This window comes from Fukomys damarensis, unplaced genomic scaffold (genome assembly GCF_012274545.1).
Source record: "Fukomys damarensis isolate Sample0158 unplaced genomic scaffold, DMR_v1.0_HiC HiC_scaffold_30, whole genome shotgun sequence".
NCBI lineage: Eukaryota > Metazoa > Chordata > Mammalia > Rodentia > Bathyergidae > Fukomys > Fukomys damarensis.
The window spans coordinates 64,269,763-64,275,869 of record NW_022900942.1 but is presented as its reverse complement, the minus strand read 5'-3'; the positions used below and the strand labels follow the sequence as shown (position 1 = coordinate 64,275,869).

Below are 6,107 nucleotides of genomic sequence, written 5' to 3'. Positions count from 1 at the left end.
AGAACTCAGTGCTTAGTAGCTGATGAAGAAAAGTCAGATCACCTTCCATGATTTAAAAGTGAATTGTATCCTATATTGACCAAAACCAAATCTTCTTTCTATGTTTCTGCAGGCCAAACCTGCAGCACAGTCCATTTTAGGGCAAAAATCTCTACTAACCCTCCCGAGCTGATATTGATTCAGCCAATATGTGGCCTTCCTGACATAACTGCTCATGCCTCTCACCCTGGTGCTTACAGGAAAACTGAGGACCACAGCTATGTGACTGCCAGCTTGTGAATTTCTCAAGGTATTTTACACAAAAGCCATCTTACTTTTTTAAAGTTATCACCTACAGTGGCTATTACGGTTTGCGTCTAGATGTCCCCCAAAGCCTCATGCACTCTTAGGTGGGGCTTGGCTGGATCCAGCATGTATAATGCTAGGACCAAGGATGTATGATTTCTGAGCATGATGGTGCATGTCTGTAACCCAGTACTCAAGAGGCTGAGGCAGGAGGATTGATGTGAGGCTGTGGGTTCAGACAGCCTGGGCTACATAGTGAGTTCAAGGCCAGTCTGTGCTACATAGTGAGAACCTATCTCAAAAAAAAAAAAACCTATGTGTGATTACTAAATTATTCCATTGATTGGGGTATAGCATAGTCCTGGGAGTGGATAATGAGAAAGCCCTCCCTGGGTGTGGGTGCTACCATCTCTAAGAGTGTGTAGCCTGGACAGAATATAAGGGTCAGAAAGGGGGCCTCTGGGATTGCTTGTTGCTTGTTGTTTACTGCTTCTTTACCATTTCCCAGTTTTGCTGCCTCTGCTCACCATGAACTGTTTCTCCTCTGCTGTGCTGCCCTGCCTTGGCTCCAGCCAGCCATGAAGTGAAATTTCTACCAACTGTGATAAATAGCCTTTCCTCTGATAAATAGCCTTTCCTCTGATAATAAACCTTTCCTCCTTTAACTTTAGGTTTGGGTATTTTGTCTCAGCAGCAAGAGAAAAGTAACTAAGACAGTGGCAAAACCAATTTCAGTGTGATGTTAGAAACAGAATTCTGCAGTCACATAGAGACAAAAACAAATAATGTGATATAAAGGAAGGTACTTTTCTTACGAGTTTTTGAGCAAGTCCTTTGATAATTGGGCTTATTTTCAATCTGACTGCAGAGAGAAATGAGGTCAAATTTTGCTCAGTGATCAGGCTTCAAGTCCGTGGCGTCACGCAAATCCTCCTGTCCTAGCCCTGCCTCACACGTACATCGGGGAGTGTGGGCAAAGGATCCTGGTGGGGTGTGCGTATGGTTGTGAGGAGTTACTTAACTTTCTCCATCTGTAAAAAGAAAACAAAAATACTTGTTTTGCAGGATCCTGTGACATTTAAGTTAAATAATGTTTAATAGGAGGCTGTCCAGAAATGGCAGGCATTTCCCACAAGCATAGGAAGTCGACATAGCAGACCATCCATTAACCTTTAGAAAAGCTGGACTTGAATTTGCACAAACATGGACCATCTAGGATTCTTGTACACTGCTGGGGGAGCGGGGTGTGCATAAAATGGTAAAGCCATTTCAAGAAACATTTGACAGTTTCTGATAAAGTTCATCATACACTGACCAGCAATATTGCTTTTAGATATAACCCAAGAGAAATGAGCATGTGCATTCCCCCAAAAGGCTGTTATGTTACTGTTCCTGCCATTTTTCTTTACAATAATGCAAATGTAAAACAGATCCAATGCCTATGGGTGGTGAATGGGCCCTCCATGTGGGTGTATCCACTCGAGAGAATACTACTCAGTTATTAACCAAGAAGAAATGACTCTAGTGATGCACATGCACTGATATGAGCCAATCTCAAAAATACGTCAGCAGAAAAGAAGAGATCAGAGAACTACGTATTCCATAATTCTACAGTGCAGCGCCTGGGGGATTGGTGGCAGTACAGTGGTTAGCTAGGGAGAGAGGAAAGGGGCCCCAGAGAGGTTTTGGAGTGCAGTGTATACCCTAAATATTGAGCCCACCATGGGTACAAATCCATCCAGCTGTGGGATCAAAGTGGTCTGTCCCCCAGAGGTTCACATGCTGGGAGTTCAGGGCCCAGTGCTATCATGGCAGCAGTCAGCATGGTTCTCCTGGTGAGGGCAAGGCTACCCTGAAGGCCTGACCCTTCTGCACACTTCTGCCACTAGGCCCTCACCAGAATCCAGCAGGTGCTAGCATGAAGCCCCTGAACCTCCAGAGTGATGAACAAAATAAACCTCTTTTCTTTCCAAATCAGATGGTGCCAGGTGTTTTGTTATAGCAGCAGAAACTGGGTGAGCTTCCTATTTGTGAATTACACCCTCACCAGGATGCAAAATTCCCTTGTCAGTGAGTGGGTTGTACAATCCTGGGCACTGTGATGAGACCAGAAGGTGGCAAATATGGCACTTCCTTCTGATTGGACAGGGTGGCTACAGACAGTTTCTGATTTGAGTTGGGAAAGGGATCAGAGGACATGTGCTTGCAGGTGCATATTTTAGTCCAGCTGCTACTGTGCCTAAGAGTGGGAGGGACTTGTCTGGAAATCCCTTGGGCACAAGTGTCCGGAGCCAACCAGAGAGGACTTTACTGTGTACAGCAGGCCTGTTCCAGGACTCATCTGCCAGCAGGCCGGGACTTGGGCATGTTTTCCTATCACACCATTTCTCCATTTCTTCTGGCTTCAAAGGGTATGAGACATGTTTATGAATTACTTACTTTTGTGGAACCTATTAAATTAGAAGCCTCTTCTCTTAATATAACAAGTAGATTAAAATTTGAGTAATTTCATGGTCTACAAAGACAGCGGAATGTTTATTTAATTCAGGAAGGCATGCTGTTATGTGTGTCCATAAAGTAAGAGCATATTTATTATGAGCACAGAGTTGCTCTTTGTTGGCAGGGAGGTGGCCGTGGAGAGGGTGCTGGTGACAACGACCAGTAACAGTGAGGCCACCGAATGCTGCCCACATGGGGCAGGAACAAGCTCCAACTCAGAGGAGCTGGCTGTGCTCTCAGAGGACAGGTGCCTTGGGGGGTCAGAATCGTCCTGGGCTGAATTTAGCATAACTGCGGGCACAGCATCACCTGTGGGGAACAATCTGCTCCCTGCAATTGCTATGGGAGGGCTCTGCAGGAGTGCCAAGCAACGCCTCCACCGGTGTTTGCATTTTACTTGGAGACCGCCTCCTGCTAACTCACCCCAGCTGGCCTTCAGCTTGTGAACCTCCTGCCTTAGCCTCTCAAGCAGCTCAGATGACAGGCGCATGCCACCATGCCCAGCTGTGTCGGTCACTCGGCAGGCATTATCCCGCTGAGACCTTGCCACAGCTCTGTGGAAATGGGATTATTATTTTGGAGGCTAATGCTGCTTAGCAGACACTTGGGAAATCCAAAGCACTTGATCCTTCCAGTGACTCCAGGAAGAAGGAACATTTCTTCTCCCTGCTGTGCTGCAGAGAAATCTGAAGTTATGGGGCTCACAGAGCTGCCAGCCGCAGTGTCTCAGTCTAACACCAGTGCCCAAGCTCAGCAGCCACCCAACCTCACAGACCGGGTCCCTGCACCCTAGACACACAGCAGAGGAACAGGCCAGGGCCGTGCAGAGTCCAGGTCCCTGGGGCTGGAGCAGGCAGGGCTGGGAGAATCTGACCCAGCTGTGGAGATTAGGGTTGGGGAGGGAGAAGAGGAAGCAGAACAGCCAGCTCAGTGGCTGTGTGCATGGGTGTGAGTGTGTGTGTGTGTCTATGCACATGTATATCCATGCGTGTGTTTCTGTGCATGAGTGTGTGTCCGTGCATGTGTGTGTACTCGTGCATGCGTGTGTTTCTGTGCATGAGTGTGTGTCCATGTATGAGTGTGTGTCCATGCATGTGAGTCTGTGTCTCTACATGTGTGTCTGTGCCTATGTGTGTACTCGTGCATGCGTGTGTTTCTGTGCATGAGTGTGTGTCCATGTATGAGTGTGTGTCCATGCGTGTGTGTCTGTGCCTGTGTGTGTACTCGTGCATGCGTGTGTTTCTGTGCATGAGTGTGTGTCCATGTATGAGTGTGTGTCCATGCATGTGTGTCTGTGCCTGTGTGTGTACTCGTGCATGAGTGCCTCTCTGGGAAACGACTGTGGAGCGGGCATGTCCATGGGCGGGGACTCCCCATCTTCTGTCCACAGTGGCTAGCTTCTCAGAGAAGAATCTGGAGCCAAAGGAAGGCATTTTTTCTTTCCCAGAAAATTAAAGCACTTGGAGACAGGAAATTTTTTTAACACCAATACATGATTTAATTTATTCTGAAATTTTAATATTCTCTGCCTGGAATTATTAAAGATTTCTGTATGTAACATTTATTTCCCTAAAAGAACAAAAGCTCCCAAAGGTCTAGGTGGCAACTGGAGCTGGTGTTGGTGTCTCAGCAAAGTGTGCCCTGCAGGGGCCTGAGCACACTCCGACCCCTGGCCTGCGGGGTTTCCCGACCCCATGGCCTTCAGCCGAGGAGACACCCAGGCCCTCCTCCTCCACAGGCCCCTCTCAGGGCCTCAGTGCAAGCTGCCGCTCCTTGTCCTCCACTGTCTCATATCTCCGTCCCCAGCCAGGGTTCCCTGGGCTGCATCCCCAAGTCAACTCCCTGCCGGCGGTCCTTGTGGAGTCAGAGCCAGGCGTTCACCCGTGGGACCCAGCATTCAGGGCTTCTTGTATTGGACCCCAGAGTGTTGCTCCCAGCTGTGCCACGTTGTACAGGTGACTGTCAAGTCCGGATGTCGGGTCAGGGCCGGCCCCTCTCACCACCTTCTTTCAGACCTGTGATTTCACTTCCACGGACTCTGCGCCAGAGGCACCTTGATAAGACAGCGGGGCCCAGCAGCAAGGCCGGCAGCCGTTCCTGAACTGGAGAGGCGCTTGTCTGGCTACAGCCACAGCTCTCTGTTTTGCTGCTTTCTTCTTCTTCGGTCTCCTGCGTCCTTGGACCAAACCACAGAAACCGTCAGGCTGGGTGACCTCTGATCCCAGTCTCTGCCGTCTCATAGACAGCAGGGCTCCTGGGACGAAATCCGCCTGGAGAGAGCCACTCCCTCTGGGGCCATGAGACCAAAGGGCTTGCTGCTGAGCAAATCGCCCTGCACACTAATGGGCTCTCGGGAGGGAGCATCTTGCCTCAGGTCTTCTGACCACCAGGCCCGCAGCTGCTACCCAGCTGTCAGTGACGCTAACGCAAAGCCACACCACACATGCAGGCTCTGAGAGATCTTTGTGTAGGGAGCATGATCAATAAATAGGCCGATGTTCCCATTCCACACATTTGTTACAGTTACGGATGCATAGCCGGTGATGCCCCTCAAACCCGCCCCTCGCTCTGAACGCACTCAGTCCAGGGTTCCTGCCTCTTTATGAAGCAGGTCTTTTTAGAAGCCCGCTCTTCCACTGGTGGCACTGAGCAGCAACATCCAGCTTATTTTTGATGACACCTCATAGAGACCCTCAGGAGAGAGGACGTCCGGAACTGCTGCAGACAGCAGCAAGAGCTATGGGATGAGCGTGTTCAAAGCGAGGGAGAAGATTTTAAGCAGGGTTAAGGGCAAGGTCCCTCTCGTGCTGAATGTTGAATGTGCGTTCACTGTATTTGCAGATCGTGTGTTTTCTGGAGGCAGCTGGTGCCCGGCCCGCGGCAGGAGTGAGAATCCTCTGCGCACTGGGCCCTTGTCAGGATGGGCGACGGCAGAGATGGAAGTCGGCACAGAAGGCCTCCTCAGGAGTGAAGGCTGAGACCTGGCAGCCTCTCCGAATCCTTCTCCCTTCCAAGCAGACTTAGGGTGGCTTCTAAGCCAGACTGCAGGGCCTGCATTTTCATTTCAAATGACAACCTTCGCCACAGGAACTGTCACCACTTCTCACTGTGGTTTTCTCTGCAAGTATTCTAAATTCCGAGGGACACTGCTCAGAAGCTCCGTTTGACCTGATGTCTGTAGCTACAAATGTGTCTTTCAAATATGACATTTAGAAAATAATTTAGGAACAGCTACCGAGACCTAAGAAATGCAGTGCATGCAGAAGAGGAACAGGCGGCAGCACTGCTCAGTCAGGGGGAATCGGGAGGGGCGGGGGGGAGAG

At 49.7% G+C, this 6,107-nt stretch overlaps 1 long non-coding RNA gene across 1 annotated transcript in view; it reads right to left on the bottom strand.

Annotated features, from left to right (window-relative positions):
* Window positions 1-1,137: 1,137 nt before the first annotated feature.
* The window catches only part of LOC104872411, a 12,033-nt gene continuing 7,063 nt past the window's right edge, over window positions 1,138-6,107 (bottom strand). The window contains exon 3 of the long non-coding RNA XR_783157.1: window positions 1,138-1,316. This is a non-coding gene — a long non-coding RNA (uncharacterized LOC104872411). The remainder of the gene's footprint in view (window positions 1,317-6,107) is intronic.